The following is a 17,035-nucleotide window of genomic DNA, read 5'->3' on the forward strand; positions in this document are numbered from 1 at the left end:
AGGGTTCTCTCTCTCCTTACAGGCTCCGTTTTGTCTGGAGCTGTATGCTTCTGGAGAGTTTCATTTACATCTTTCTCTTACAGGGCCTGAGAATCAAAGACAACATCTACCACCCTTCCAAGATGGAGATTTGCAACCAAATACCTTCATCACATGATTAAAGACGCACATGCAATTTAGAGCAGAGAACAATCAACAATTAATTATCAACCCACCAAGGAGCTCAGAGTGTATAATATAGCCCCCATGGAAAATCCCCTTCAGTAATACACATTCAGGCATTCTCCATTTCAGTGTCAATTAAACAATTATACTTAACATTAATATGTAGGATTTCCCAAACCTTCAGTCATTCAAAGGATTGGCTTCCATTGCCCTCAGTGTATGGGGTGGGGGAAAAGGCTGGTGCTTATACATTAGGAGTAGGGAACTTTTTGCCCTCCAGGTGTTGAAGAACTACACCTCCCTCCCATCTGCCCCAGCCAATATAGCCAATGGCCAGTGATGATGGGAGTTGTAGTTCAGCAACATCTGGAGGGCCAAAGGTTCCCCATAGCTGTTGCACATGCTTTCAGCCCATGGTTTTCAGCCTAGTAAAATGCTCAAGCAATGGGTCCCCAATTTTGATTTCTTCTTACACCCCTTTCATGCCCTGCAATTCTGCAGAGAAGACGGAGAGAACACCCGAGAGAGAAATCGGCGTAGCTTCTCTAGACAAGAAAGTATGGGGGAAGCCCAGCTGGGAAAACGTAGGCAGCGCTTTCCTAGAGTTTTGCCTTGAGGGATCCCCCACCTCTCTGATGCATCTGGCGGGTGACCCAAGAGGCGGGAGAAGTTCCAAACAGAGACCCTCTTTGCTGCTTGCTCTGTGTGCGGCAGGGATTTCCCTCGCACGGCCGTCTGGCCTGCATCCCAACCCCAAGGAGCGAAGGGTCAAGCAAACACAAACACCGCATGTTTTCTCAAGAGAGGTAGGGATCCTGCTGCCAAAACTCCTGCAGAGCTCTGGCTGTTGACCGCTATGAGGGAAGGGGAAGAAAACCAAGAGGAGATGTGCGTTTTGGGGAAGACGGAAGGCTTGTCGTGCTGCCCACAGCCACTTGTTTCTCTATGCCAGTGCCTGCAATGCAGAGACAGGGGACCTGTGGCCTTCCAGAAGTCATTGGACTCCCACTCCCATCAGCCCCAGCCAGCATGGCCAGGGGTCAGAGATGTTGGGAGATGGAGTTCAAGCACATCTGGAGGACTACGGGCTCTGATCCGTGGTGCTGTAGTGGCCCAAACCAACAGATCTGATGCAATGCCAGCACCATGATCCGTCTGCATGCTCTGCATCCATCAGCACGGCAGGTAGCTTTGAGTATATCAGTATGAGCGTCTTACATGCCACAGTGTTTCTGTTGAAACAGCTATCATCCCTCCTGCTTCATCTGACATGGATGTGTGACAAATGAGCAGTGCGGACATGTTGCACTGCTAAACTGGGGGCATCTGCCTCTGGGGGCTTCTGCGGGAAGCGTTCAGTCCTTGCCTGGAGCAAGCCAGGATATGGACAGGAAATTGCAGGGCTTGCTTCCAGTGCACAGAGGCGGAATCCCCAGCACTGCAATAACTGGCTCATAAATTACCACCTTACTGGGAACGCTTGCTTTGAACATAACAAAATTGCTCTGCCAGAGATTGAGGGGTGACCAGGCTCCTTTCTGACCAGGTGCATGACCAGCTTGCAGGCTTCCCATAGGCATCTGCTTGGCCAATGAGAGAACAGGATGCTGGACTAGATCCAGCAGGGCTTATGTTCTTATGTCCACAGCCAAGTCCCTTCCAGTGTGCTTCTCTCCAGGCATTTGATGGACTGTAATAGCTGTAACGTGTGCTTAACCTGAAGCACATTGTTATGCTAAGACAGGGTGTGGGACTAGACTTGCTTGTTGACTGTAGCAATGAAGTCTTCACTGGGACTGTGTGGAATAGGGAGGTAGGGCTAGGAATCCTTTCACAAGCTGGGTGTATGGGAAACACATCTTAAGTATGTTCCCTTTTCTGGATCCCCCAGTCTCAGAGGCTGCCCTTGGGACCACATGTACTCATCTGCACCCATCTTAGATGCCAGAAGAGAACTCTAGGGTGGAATGCAGCATTTTAAAGGCAGTGATGCTCAGCTGCTATGCTGTACTAGCCCTGCTCCTATGTAATCAATGGCAGCAGGAACGGTCCCAGGTAGACTTCTGCTCAAAATATGAAAGAGAAGGAGTGAGCGTCTCGGAGTCTTGGAGCTAGATGTTCAGCTGGTTGTTTCTGCCTGCTCCTCCTCCTTTCTCTAGATGCCTCTGTGTGAGAAAAAGAAGAAGAGACTTCATCTCAGGCTGGACCATGGCAGGATGACTCTTTCCAATCCAAAGTCATGCTTTTTCATTGCCTTTTTGTAGCTCCCCAGGAGGATGGCACTTGTGGCAAAGATTGCCATCAGGCTGAAGCAGGTGGATCTGCCTTCAGCAGAGCAGCAGTGCAGCCAGGGCTGGGATCTCTGCTTTTCACAGCTTCTGCAGCTGCTCAGCCCCTGGGGAACAGCGTGCCTGGCTGATTCGGACAGCCAGGTCCCCTCTGGCACAGCCAGCTCATAGTTTTGCTTGGCCTTCCAACTTGTGGCTTTATGGCACTACAACGATTGTTTATTTATTGCAATGGCCTTTTAATTGTCTGTGCTGGGACTGCTTCAGCTATTGATAACAGCTATAAATCAAGTTCAGAAATGCAGGCACAGGACCTTGCAAAGGCTCTGTGGAGTTGTGGATTTGCATTTTGGCGGACGGCCTCCCTTGGATGTCCCATGAGCAAGTCCTGTGTAAGGGAGATGCATGTGTTTGCTTTAAGCTGGTCCATTAGCTTCTTAGAATAGAATCATAGAATCATAGAATCATAGAATCATAGAGTTGGAAGAGACCACAAGGGCCATCGAGTCCAACCCCCTGCCAAGCAGGAAACACCATCAGAGCACTCCTGACATATGGTTGTCAAGCCTCTGCTTAAAGACCTCCAAAGTAGGAGACTCCACCACACTCCTTGGCAGCAAATTCCACTGTCAAACAGCTCTTACTGTCAGGAAGTTCTTCCTAATGTTTAGGTGGAATCTTCTTTCTTGTAGTTTGGCTCCATTGCTCCGTGTCCGCTTCTCTGGAGCAGCAGAAAACAACCTTTCTCCCTCCTCTATGTGACACCCTTTTATATATTTGAACATGGCTATCATATCACCCCTTAACCTCCTCTTCTCCAGGCTAAACATGCCCAGCTCCCTTAGCCGTTCCTCATAAGGCATCGTTTCCAGGCCTTTGACCATTTTGGTTGCCCTCCTCTGGACACGTTCCAGTTTGTCAGTGTCCTTCTTGAATTGTGGTGCCCAGAACTGGACACAGTACTCCAGGTGAGGTCTGACCAGAGCAGAATACAGTGGCACTATTACTTCCCTTGATCTAGATGCTATACTCCTATTGATGAGGCCCAGAATTGCATTGGCTTTTTTAGCTGCCGCGTCACACTGTTGGCTCATGTCAAGTTTGTGGTCAACCAAGACTCCTAGATCCTTTTCACATGTACTGCTCTCAAGCCAGGTGTCACCCATCTTGTATTTGTGCCTCTCATTTTTTTTGCCCAAGTGCAATACTTTACATTTCTCCCTGTTAAAATTCATCTTGTTTGTTTTGGCCCAGTTTTCTAATCTGTCAAGGTCGTTTTGAAGTGTGATCCTGTCCTCTGGGGTGTTAGCCACCCCTCCCAGTTTGGTGTCATCTGCAAATTTGATCAGGATGCCCTTGAGTCCATCATCCAAGTCGTTGATAAAGATGTTGAATAAGACCGGGCCCAAGACAGAATTATCTGATGGTGATAAGGTCACCATCTCTCAAAACTCTGGTACTTGTCACTAAACCAGGACTCTGCTGGTTTTCATGGGGTTGCAGAGGCTGATGACTCAATGGCTACAACCAGTGGAAGTAAGGCAGGATGGAGACAGCGCAAAGGAGAGATGGAGATGCAATTCACGCCCACTTTTCCGACATGGGAAGTTCTACTGTCTTCTAACCCACCAAGAGTGTTCTCCGTTGGAAGCCTGTGTAGACTAGATTGCAAATTATAGATTTTTGCAGCCTCAGCCATCATGCCATGCCAGCTTGATGTGTAGCTATGATGAAAAATGAAAAGTGTTCCTCCAGATCCTTGGTTCCCTCCCACCCACAGGCACACACTTGCCGAATCCCATTGTCCAACGACAGAGGGCTGCTGCTGCTGCTGCTGCTTGTTACCTACAAAATGAAAGACAAATGCTCTGTCTAGAAAGGCAGCAGAGGCTGAGGGCCACCCTGGTTTCACAGAATGCTGATTTACAGGGAAGGATCAAAAAGCTTTTAGAAGAAGACATGATCCAAGTTTCTGCAGTGACTTAGCTCTTTGGCCTCGGGGCCTCTCAGCTGAGGAGATTTGGCTTCGGTTGTGCCTTGAACTTTGTTTATTTTTTTCCATGCGAAGTTTCCCTCCCTACACACTGGGAGGCAATGGCAAAACTGTACAGTGTTGTTCATCAGTTTTGGTGGAGAGAGCATACGTGTAGGAAATTTATGCTGAAATGGCTAGAGCAATTGTATATGATGAGGCTACATCAGTGCAGAAGGCAGATTTCGCAACGGGTGGAACAGAAGGGGATCTGGCAGCCTCTTGGCCTCTCTCATTTCCCTCTTTTTCTAAAGTGACACAGCAGAGGTACAGTGCTTGAGACCACAGTTCAAGTCTTGCTTTTCTGTGGTGTCTTCTCTAGCCAGTGAGCGATTTCACCATGTGTCCCAGTTTGTCATGCCACTGGGGGTCCCACACCATGATCTGTCTTCATGCCACCTTCAAAATTCTGGCAGCAGTTTACCGTGGCTTGCAGACAAAATGTGTGGCGAGAGCAAGTCTGTGCAATGTGCCAGGGTGCGGGAAATGCCTTTGCATGTGGGGCAGCTGCCCCATGGAGGGCTTTCCAAGATGACTTCCTATTGTAGCTGTGTAAAACAGCCCTACCTCCCATATTTTACTTATTATCCAGATACCTCTCTTCTCCCCCTCCCCACCTCTCTCTGTGTGAATGTGTGTGGGGGTAAAGGTAATGTTATGTGCCAAAGGCTCATAGACTTGGAAGTCTGCCATCACTTTTAGCAAGGAACAAAGGAATCTGATAACAGAACATCTCCAAGGGAGAGGCTAAGGCTATTAAATCCATTCTGTAAAGAACTTACATTGGGATCCCTCACAACTGAGGTAGTTCTTTCAGAAAACATTGATGCTATGAAAGAAGTCCCTGCAAGATAACCATCTCTTGGTATGCTGGGGTGAGAAACATAACTGCAGGCTTGAGAATGTACGTGTAAATTTACTGCTGAAACCATTTGGGATTTTAGTTCTGCATAAATCTTTCTCCCCCTCCTCTTCCTAATCCCCCTCCTTCCAAGATTGCTTCCATAGTGCCGCTACCCTTTCTGGTAGTGGTTTAGAGATAAAAGGTCCTTTGGTTTAAGGGGACCAGAACTGAGGTGAAACTTAGCCTGTTGACACTGAATCAACAAATACCTCCAAACTAGCGGTATTTTGTGGGAGTTCTGCACAATTAAAATCGATTAAAGCACTCTGGTGCAACAAACCCACTTTTAAAAATTAAGAATTGACTTTTCACTGTAAGGAAAGTGATGGGGAAGCACACCTGAAAATGTGGGATAACATAATTGATTGATGGGAATTTGTATAACCTCCACACAAACAAATAGGACGAATGCTCAATAAACAGCGGACATTGTATAACCTTCAGGAGAGCTTTGTGTAAACAAATATGGGTGAATGGGTAATAAATGGGTTTTGAGATGCGCCCAGAGACTGTGAATGTGAAATATTTATGGGGGAGCCTGATGATGACCCTTTCAGCTAAGAAGCATCCCTACTGGAGGGAGGTTGGCTCTGGGTGTTCACTGGTAATCCCATGGAAAGGACATGAGATGCATGTGTGTATGTGGGGTGGTGGTAACAATGGCAGCCTAAGAGCCCACAGTGAGTTGCGGCATCAGGTTGCTGATGCTCAGGTGAGCTCTCTGCCTGCCAGAGCTGGCCCTCATTACAGAAGTGTTTTCAGCAAAATCAGCTGGCACAGCACAGCTAGTTCTTTCCTAATGAGCTCCCATCCTTACATACCCCAAGGCAGTTGGGTAAGTGTCAAGCTCTCCCTCTTCAGGCTCTTGTGTTTGGCTTCTTGAGAAGCTGTTTTCCTGGATGTCAGAGACAGTGACTTTGAGCGACTGTTCATTAGCAAGGGCAGCCTTGATCCCTTTGGAAAAGAGATACCTTATCTGTGGTGTTGTCAGTCCCTAACTGTTCCCCAAAACAGAGGACAAAAACCCTATTCTTACTGACACTACTCAAAGCATATGATGCTGCTGTTATGTCTCGGGGGGCAGGGGACTAGCAGTCATCCATAACATGAGCTCAGAGGTCAGAACAGGCAAATTGTAGTTTGCTAAGGGTGCTGACAGTTGTTCGGTGGCTCCTACGTATCTCACAAAGCTACAATTTCCAGAGTAGTTTAACAATCATTCTTTCTTCCCAGGAAACTCTGGGAACTGTAACTCTCTGGGCAAAATAGGGTTCTCCAAACAACTCTCATCACTCTTTAGCAAACAACAGTTCCCAAGATTCTTTGGGAGAAACCATGGCCATTGAAGGTGGTATGATACTGCTTTAAATGAATAGTGCAGATGAGGCCCAAGTTAGAATTCCCAGCAACCCTTAACAGTGCTCTCTTAGAGGGAAAGAATGTGCTTTGGAGGTGACATTTATACACAGCTTTAGAGTGGCTGTATGGTGCCTATGATCAATGGGCATCCCCCCATTTCCTCAACCTGGGTTCACATTCTGGATCTCTTGAGGTTTCATTCTTGATCTGGTAAAGTGTCACTGTGAGCAAGGAAACCTCAAAGTAATATTATACCAGCACTAAATCCCTAATGCAGACATGCCAACAAGAGTGATCAGCCCCACTGATAATAATTTGCCCTCCCCCCCAGGGGCAGAGGAAGGGGGCAGTGGGAGCAGTCCACCCTGGGTGTCATCACTGAGGGGGGGGGTGACATTTGGCATGCCACCCGCCCATGACTCCCAAGCTTACCCCGAGTCGTCGGGGGAAGGGGTGGAGCTGTGCTGCCTTGCCAGCGGCCTTCCCCCTTTGTTTTGACAGCTTGGGGGAGGTTTGGGAGTCGCAGGCAGGTGGCACGCCGAATGTCAGTGATGACACCCAGGGTGGACCACCCCCACTGCCCCCTTCCTCCGCTCGTGGGCCACATCCGGGGGGGGAGGCCACCCCCAAGCTGTCAAAAGGAAGAGGGAAGGGAGGAAGGCTGCTGGCAAAACAGTGTGGCTCCCCCCTCCCCCCGCCGCCCAGGAAGCAGCCTGCCATGGGCAGCTCACTCCACCCCCACCCCCTTTGGGTGGCTTGCTCTGCCCCCATGGGTGCCTCGTCCCCATGGTCCCGCCCACCAGGTGCACAGCATGTGCACCACTCCAGGTGCCGGAAATTCCCCTCAGCTGAAATTCCTGCTAAAAGCTTTACAACACAGTCCTATCTATATTTTCTGAGAACTATGTGCAGCAGGGCTAACTCTCAGGTTGGTGTGCACAAGACTGCATTGCAGATTCAACCAGTTAAGGTGTGTCACCCTAATATATTATGCTTACAAATTTGTGAATTAGCATAAGTGACATGGCCTTCTCACATTAAACTGTTAACAACTCTAGATTGACAAGTTGCCAGTAGAAAAACTGGAGTGTCCACATCCACTTTTGGAGTAATGTTGGCTAACTCTAGAACGGCAGTACAAACACATAAAGTCTGTTTTCCAGGCTCTGTAGCGTTCGGATTTCTGGGCAATGAAAGGCAGGTACTGAATGTGGTTTTAATTGATGGGGGGAAATGATGTGCATTTTAAGTCGATTTCCTCAAGACTGTGAAGATCCTGTTTAGATTAAAAGCAAAAGAAACTGATGCAATATGTGGCTACAAGGTAGGATGATGCTAGCATGCACTTCTTCCAGGACCGTTTGAGCAGAACGGGGCAACGCCAACTGTCTTTCAGTTTCTCTGCATTCTTTCCAGACTCTGCCACAACTGAGCTTAAACACTGCTTAGCAGTTTCTCCTTTTCCTTAAGGCTCCTTTGCTCTGGCCCCCAGACACTGCCTATTTTATCCTGGAGAAAGCTGAAGCCTGCAAATGCAGGGAAATGAGTCTGAGAATACACTTGGATGTTTCATTGTGGGGCTTGTGTGGACTATGCACAGGGAAGGGCTGCATAGGCTCATGCCACAGAGGAAAGAAAGAGGTGCTTGGCTGTGTGCCATCTGCCTCTGGGGACAGGGTGGAGTCTGGTAGGCAGGCAAGGAAAACCCCTGCTCAGGAATTGATCAGGTGGACAAAAATAGAAACTGGCAAGATCTGTAGTAGGGTGGGGTGATCAGGTTCTTTTCAGATTGTAGGTTTCTCTATGCACTGAAGATTCTGCTTTCCACAAACCTTTCTATCGTAGAACAGAGGTTTCAGCTTACCTGCAGTCTCTTTTGCAACCTTGACATCCACATTGCAAACAGAGAGTGATCAGCAATTTCTTCACCCCGTTCTCAAGGCAGCCATTTCCTTCTCATTGACTCAGCCCCCCTTCTTAGTGCTGGCTCATGCTTGCGTTCTTTACTGGGGTCACACAACAAGGACATGTCTGGATGAGAAATTGAAAGCAGGCTCAGGTCTCCTGGGTGGTCATGGTTTCCAAATAACCAGGAGCACATTGGTGTGTAATGTGTAGTTCGGTCCACATCCTAACTGAGTCTCACAGCCTGTGCAAGTACACCAAACTCATTTACTGTCGGGGGGGTGGCTGCACCCTAAGGCCTTATCTTATCAGGGTTTTTATCAAGGACTTTATCTTACCAGGTAAAGAACTTTATCACAAAGCTTTTAGCTTATCAGGATCTCCCTGACCAATTGCAAAAAAACCCACAGGTTCCTAGGAAGCTTTCCTTACACTTAGACTAGTGGCCCATGCTTCGTACATAAGAATTTCCTAGCTAGGAATGGGAAATCTGCCCATTTTAGTTTTCTTGGGTTCTTTTTTCCTCTACCTTAAATTAAATTCTCCCCATTTTGAAGCCATTTGCATTTTTCATTTTAAAAAGTTCATACACATTTTAGTGCCGATTTCTCCTAACAAACACATTTTAATATGCAGTTTTTACTAACATACACACTATGGAAAGCAATTTCCTCTAACATAATGCATATTACATGCTATTTTTTACTAATATCTTTATTCCAATCAACACTTTCCTCTAATATATGCATTTTTGTGAATATTGGCTCGCTGGAAAACTGCCTCACAAAATTCTGGTCCATGTGAATGTTGAAGGCTCCCTGTGCTTCAGTTCTCATATTGTTTTGGAAAGTGCAGATTTGCTAGATTTGGCTTTGACTTTCTCCTCCATCCCTATTCTTATACCAGCATATTAGCATGGGACCCTCTGCATGCAAAGTGTATGATCTACATCTATCTAAGCTATGGTTCCCCCCCCTACACTGTGGGGGTTCTCTGATTTTGACTAAGGCATTGGAAGAAATGTTCTTGCTTTCAGCCATGTTGGGTGCCCTACCAGCTCCTGTTTACATTTAATGAGGTTTTTAGCAAGCATTTTTGCTGCACAGAAACTTTTTCAGCATTATGAAATGGAATGAAGGAGACCTGTTTCCAGGACTTGAACGGTTGCTTCTCCCTGGGGGTTGCCCGGGGCATCTTGGGTTTAGACCTATGCCTGTGTTACAGCTAATAGCTTCTGGCGTGCCACTGACACCCTCTGTCTGTGCTATGATATTTCAGGTGTCAGCAGTCGGCTCTCTCAGAAATCTGGACCTAGCTATGGATGAAGAGCTTTTGGAAACTTGAGCTCCTTGGGAAGTTTGCCTGCTTCGATTTGTCTTTGTTGTTCCTGAAGAAAAGAACAAGCAGCGTATGATATGAGGTCGCTTTCAAGCCATGCCTCATAGCTTGCATCACCCAGCCTTGCGGGGGAAAGGATAGATTTTAATTGAATCTTGATGAAAATAAATGTGGGTTTCGTTTACGAGGATGGCAGGGGGGCAAACTCTTTTTCTTTTCCTTTTTTACTAAACCCAAAACATCTGGAAGAAGCCTGAAGAACCTTCAACTCTTCTGATTTATTCCATCAATCCAGCATCTGTCAGGGTCTTTCCAGATGACAAAAAAAGTATTTTGTTTTTAAAGGCTCTGTGCTGCCACAGACCCTGATGTAGCAACATCAGGGAGCTGGACATGTTTAGCCTGGAGAAGAGGAGGTTAAGGGGTGATATGATAGCCATGTTCAAATGTATAAAAGGATGTCACATAGAGGAGGGAGAAAGGTTGTTTTCTGCTGCTCCAGAGAAGCGGACACGGAGCAATGGATCCAAACTACAAGAAAGAAGATTCCACCTAAACATTAGGAAGAACTTCCTGACAGTAAGAGCTGTTTGACAGTGGAATTTGCTGCCAAGGAGTGTGGTGGAGTCTCCTACTTTGGAGGTCTTTAAGCAGAGGCTTGACAACCATATGTCAGGAGTGCTCTGATGGTGTTTCCTGCTTGGCAGGGGGTTGGACTCGATGGCCCTTGTGGTCTCTTCCAACTCTATGATTCTATGATTCTATGATTCTAACATCTTGTCTTCATGCATTGGGTGGCGGCAGTCTCACTGTAGTGGGTAGTAGACGGCTGCACTAAAAAGGTTGTGGGGGTACCCTATTGCAGCTGAAAAGAAATTGAGCACCGAGTACTTGCCCAGCCTCTTCATTGGTTTCTGCTGCTGCAAACTGCAATTCCCACCGGGGTGATATAATAATGTGCACCGTAGCATCCTACATAGGCCAAAGTTTCCATGTGAGAAACAAAACTATCCTGGCCTTTTCACTAATGCTAATTCACAAATTCGTAAGCAAACAAATTTAAATTAGCATGTTTTAATTGGTAGATGCAATTTCTCACGGGTAGATGCTTTCTAATTGGTAGATACTTTCTCACTGAGAAAGCTCGAAATTACAACCAAGACAACTTCAAGGTGAGTGCTTTCATTGCTGCATGGAAGGGATTCGTGTCACTTACAGCCTGTGATGTCACAGACATCATGCCAGAGGCACCCCGATGCTCACATAAGCATATTCCACACACTATAGTTAGAAGTACCATAGGGAGGAAGCCCCGTTTTGCTTGAGTGCTAGGAAAGTGATTTACCACAATACCTGCACCAGCTGTTCATTTACTAATCAGCAAAAATGATTATCTAGATAGGCCATCAAACTCAGAGACACTTTGGGGTTATGTCAGCCCATAGGCACAATATCTTCATTGATATCTTGCTTTTCCTTCAAGGGTCTCAAAGTGATGTTTTATCCCCACAACAAACCTATGCAGTGGGCTAACATTCTTTGGGGAAAGCCATGACTGTTATAGTGGTATAAATGTGCCTTAAATATATAGTGTGGATGTGACCTTGGGTCCTCAGTGAGCTTCAGAACTGACTTGAAATGTGAGCCTGGCTTTCCCCTATCCACTGACTCACCTGTGAGTATTAGCAGAGATGGTTCTAAGCAGATCAGTGAGTGGCACCCTGAAACATTATGATGCATAGTTGATAAACAACACATTAAATGAGGCTAGTATCAGGGAGGCGACAGAGGAGATCTTGATGTGAATGAAGCAAATCGTATCAAAAGGGTGGCTATTTCCTCATAACTTTGGTATTGTGACTGAGCAATGCTCAGGGTGAATGTGTCAGGGTTAGAAGTTTATAAAATTATATTTGTGAATTATTTAAACAACCACTGTAAATATATTAAAACATTAGCATTAAAACATTAGGCTTGATATAACATTTATGAAAGAATATACCGGTAATTGAAAATTAAGATAAACAAGAGGAAAAATAAATAGTTTGGAGAAATGTAATTAGATGCCAGAAATTGGGGAGGGGGGGTGGAGGATTGGAAACCAGGGGCGGGGTGGGGGAGATTTCATATTGTATTTGTGGATAAGTATTGAATTTATAAAATATTGTGATTATAAAATTTGAAAACTTGAAAATAAAATATTAAAAAAAGTTTATAAAATTATGCAGGGGACAGAGAAAGTGGATGGAAATGAGTCCCACCCCCCCCCATGACACTTGAACTGCTGGACATCCAATGAAGCTGAATGCTGGAAGTTTCAGAACTGATCAAAGAAACTAGTTCTTCAAGCAGTGCATAGCTAAACTATGAAACTCACTCCCACGTTCACATCCAACTTGGATGGCTTTCAAAGAGGATTAGACAAATTCATGGAGGACAAGGCTATCAAGGTTACTAGCAATGATGGCTATGTTCTGGCTCCGTGGTTGGAGGCAGTAATGCTTCTGAATATCAGTTGCTGGAAACTGCAGGATGGGACAGGGCTCTTGTGCTCAGGTCTTGCTTGCAGGCTTCCCCATTGGCTACTGCTTACCACCCACCACCGCAAATGACAAGATCCACTCAGCAAGGTCAACAGTAGATAGTAGGTGGTAGGGTAACAACTCAAGGGACCAGCTCCATATTAGATGGTCTAAACTGAATGATAATGTTGCTGGACTACAACTCCCATCAACCCTGACCATTGGATATGCTAGCTGGGACAAAGGGAGTATTGGCGGAGTCCAGCAATACCTGGAGAGCTCCCCAACCTGCATTAAACCATTGGTGATGGGGGGAAAGTGTTATCAGAGTTCCAGAGAGATGCAATCCAGTGTTTTCTACTGCAGTGTTTATAATCGCTCGTCTTGCTAGTGGTAGGGTGAGATTTCTTCTTGAACGAGAATTCCCCCAGCTTTAAGCCAGATGTGAGTGTCCTCTAAGGGAGGATGGCTTTTCAGCAAAGGGAATGATTCATCATCATCATCATCAGATGAAGTCACCTCAGGACAAACCAGTTTTATGAATCTTCCGTGACTGTTCGTTTTCTGCTTTTATAGCATGTGGTATAATAAATGGTAAATCTGTGGCTTAGACTTCTAAGCATTTCCTGTAACAGCAGATGCATAATAAATAGGGGATGAAATGCATTAGGGAAAGAAGGTATATACGTTAAATAAATGTGTGTTTTTTAAAAAACTTGCCCATGACAAACATAAGAACACAGTAAGAGCCCTTCTGAATCAGACTAAAGACACATCTTTTCCACCACACTAACATTGACCGTCCTATTCCCAGTAGTGGCCAGCAGGGCGGCACGGGGTAGTTACCATGAAGGGGAGGGGCAAGGAAGCTTAGCAGGGTGTGGTGCAGTGGGAGCAGCATCAACTTGGCCCCACTGCTGTGCCCATGCTGTGCTGAGCTCCCCGCTGCCTTAACCCTCTCCCTCTTGAGACTCGGCAGCAATGTGCAGTGTCACAAAGCTAGTGAGCCACTTTGCCCTGTGCTTGCCGCCCAACCAGCCTCTACTGCATATATTCCTGTGAATTTCAATAGTCTTGTGCTCAATTAGGTATTATTGAGCATGTAGATTGTTATGTCCACTTATCTTTTCTTTTAGGAAGGTTATTGCTTGGTTTAGATGATCTAATATGACGCTGACTCCTGAGCTGTTACCCTGCTATCTGCCATTGAAAACGGCAAAGTCCACTCAGCAAGGTCAAAAGCTTTCTCCAGCTCCACAGCTCCAGCTCCACAATTGACAGTATGACTTTATAATTATACTTCTAGTTCCCAATGCAGGAGCTTTGCGTTGTTGGTGATGGGCTTCAAGGATTTTAAAATATAAGAAAGCTGGCTAGAATGTTCCTTAAATATGGATTTTGGCAGATGAGAAACAACATACCAGCTGTTTTATACATTCTATAAAAAGACAGGGAGGGTTGCCGATATGTAATCTGTAAAAGAGACTATAGGATATTCAACTTGAATTTTAAATCTCCTTGTTCTGCCATGACCCCACAAAAGTGTCCCTTTCTTTTTGTTTCTAATTTGGAGGGTTGCATGTATTTATTCATTTGGGATTGCAGCCCATCACTGCCATTTTAGGACTGTGGAAGGTCAGGATTCTAAATCATATGGGAATCTGCATGAGCAGAGAAGACTCCTCACTGACTCCTTGAACCAGGACAGCTGTAGATGGCTCACTTTCTCTCTCTCTCTCTCTCTCTCTCTCTCTCTCATGCTGCATTTCTTCATTGGCCCTTCCTTGGGTTCAAGTTTGGCCAACCTGCCAGATAGCATTCCTGTTCCAATGTTTTAGCTGAATGTTGTGTCACTCTCCAATAATGCATTGTTTTAATTGTCATTAACCCTGTGGTGGAAGCTGTTCCTCCTTTACATATAGACACGGCTATATTTTATCACTTTACCCTGCTTCACCTCTTGATCTCTGCAATCTGAGAACAGTATAGAATCTCAATAAAACATTTATTAGCACCTGCAAGGCGGTGGCTATCAAGCAGTAGAGTTCCATAAAGCCACAGGTACGTGACTGTGCTGTCCTACAGGTGGGGCTTTGTGTATGTACCTGCAGGCTGCAGTTTTTAAAGCAAAGAGGCATGTAAAACACAATTGCATAATCCCTGAGTGCTTTAGGCATAGGCTTTACCCTTACATTTCTTGAAAAGAAAACAGCTAAGCAAAAGACACAATTAGCCTTGACTACAGACCTATTTATTATATAAAAAGGGAGGGAAGCAAACGTACACAGAACTTTGACTCCCCGCCTCCCAACCTAAATGAAAAGATTTCATTAAACAGCTGCAAGTATGAGCTAAGATTTTGGGAACTACCTCACAGACAAAGACTGTTGATTGAGTTTCTCCTGGTTAATTTACAATTTGGTCATGCTCTGATGAATATTGCAGGGTTAGGCTTTTCTGACTGTACACTACTGTAAGCCTGAATACAAACGAAGAGATCTTGTATGTGGAAGCTGAATGTAGATAAAAACTGCTTGATGAAAAGGAGGGATTAGCTATTGGATCCTACCCAGTGTGGCTGGATGAGAAAATGGTTGGGTTTCATAATGTAGTCATTTCTACTGAGCTGCTGAGGCAGTTTGGTACCATATACAAAGAGAGAAGCGATCTAGCCTCTGTTGCCTTCAATGTGTCATTGCTTTTGATCAGATGCGAGGCATCTTTGGCCCTTCAGATGTTGCTGAACTGCAACTCCATCATGCTTGCTGGGGCTGATAGGGTTTGTAGTTCAGCAACATTCAGAGGGCCAAAGGTCTCTAGCACCTGCTATAGACTTAGCTGAGCTCTATCTTGCTTCCAGAGAGAGAAAGAGGCCAGAGGCAGATGATGGTGATATTCTACCTCCCTCAACATGAATACAAGTTGCTTGAAAACGCTGGAGCAGTGAGTACTGTTGTGCTCAGGTCCAGCTTGTGTGTTTCCCTTAGACATCTGGTTGGCCACTGTGGGCTGATCTACACTTACCTTTCCCCCCATGTTTTCTAGGTACAGGTCTGTGCTTTCCCAGTTCATGTCCAAGCACTTTTTTTTTTTTTTTTGCCTCACTGCTTTCCCCAGGAAAATTCACTCTTTAATGCTGAATCGAAGCAAACAGCAATTCAGGTTTTCTGTGAATTGCCATTTGCTCAGATTCAGTGGTAAAGAGTGAGTTTTCTTGGGGAAAGCACTGGGGGGGGGGAGAGCCCCAAGTGTCAAATCTAGACCCGGAAAACCTGGACCTGTGCCTAGAAATGCAGAATAAAGGTAAGTGTAGGTGGGTCTTGTGTAAGAACAGGATGCTGGACTAAATGGCCTTTTGGCCTGCTCTAACACGGCTTTTCCTAGGCTCTAAAACTCTCGGGCTTCTAGAAGCAGCAGGAGAGCACATTCTGCTATCACACTGTTAAAACTTAGCAAGTCTCAGGCTGGCCAATGCCTGGACAGGGAAATACTTTAAAATGGCTTTTTAAAAATTGTAGCAGATGCATTGAATTTGGAGGGGGGCTGGGTTAAGGTGCCTAGATGTGTGATGATATAATGAAACCAGTTTCTGGGGCTGCAGGGACAGATGGGATGAAAGGGCAACATATTTGGGCTTGTGTCCTCGGATGAAGATAATTTGCCCATAGGTCTGACACAGGGTGGCTGTGCATCCTTTGCAGAGAACCGTCTTGTAGGGCTGTTTGGTCTAAGTCCAGCTTAAAAACAAAGTGCCCTTATGAAGGGATCGCAGGTCTTGAAACTGTTCCTCACCAATTACTCCCTGGAGCAGACACACAGCCCACGGTGCCACAATATTCTGCACTACAGGAAAATGTGATTCTATTTAAATGATGTTCATTACTTCTACATTGGAATCTACACATACTGTATGCATTAGCACATGCACAATTTATGCAAATCTTACTCCTCTTTTGTATTCCTTTTGGTGGCCCACCTAGATTAAGGCCAGACACAGATTTGTCATCTCCGTGAGAACTGGGCCAATACAATCACACATGTAAACAAACAAACCCCAGAGAAAAACAGTGCACACATTTGTACGTACTGAGGCATCTTGGAAAGTTTTTCTCTTAACTAAAGGATTTAACCAAAAGCCTGCTTTCTGACAGATCAAATCCAGCTAGTCCTGTACATACCAGATCACATACATCATTCAGTGGCAGAAAAAGCATTTATTCAAATATATAGCCCGCTGCATTCCAAAGGTTTGAGGTGGATGATATTATTTTCTGTATAAACTCACTAGGTCCTGGTGGAAGCAGTCTTCTCTCCATGGGCTTAACCCTGCTCCAAATGTTACTGAAATATACTTCAGCTGAGTGGCTCTGGGAGAGACAAGCCAGATATGCAGATATAATGTTTAAAAGAAAACACAAGTGAGCAAGCTGCAGTTGGCGAAAGCCTGTTTCTTAGCCTGCCATGTCATGTTAAGAATAGCCATCAGTGCTGCTTAAGAAGACTTCTATAATGCCTTTGGTGA

At 45.6% G+C, this 17,035-nt stretch overlaps 1 long non-coding RNA gene across 1 annotated transcript; it reads left to right on the top strand.

The window, feature by feature from the left end:
• Positions 1-6,111: 6,111 nt before the first annotated feature.
• On the top strand, positions 6,112-10,171 carry LOC310700025. Its single transcript, XR_014522368.1, has 3 exons — positions 6,112-6,224; positions 7,649-7,718; positions 9,932-10,171. It is a non-coding gene; the product is annotated as an uncharacterized lncRNA (long non-coding RNA).
• The last annotated feature ends 6,864 nt before the right edge of the window (positions 10,172-17,035 follow it).

This window comes from Podarcis liolepis (assembly GCF_965112155.1).
Source record: "Podarcis liolepis genome assembly, chromosome: 2".
Classification (NCBI taxonomy): Eukaryota; Metazoa; Chordata; class Lepidosauria; order Squamata; family Lacertidae; genus Podarcis; species Podarcis liolepis.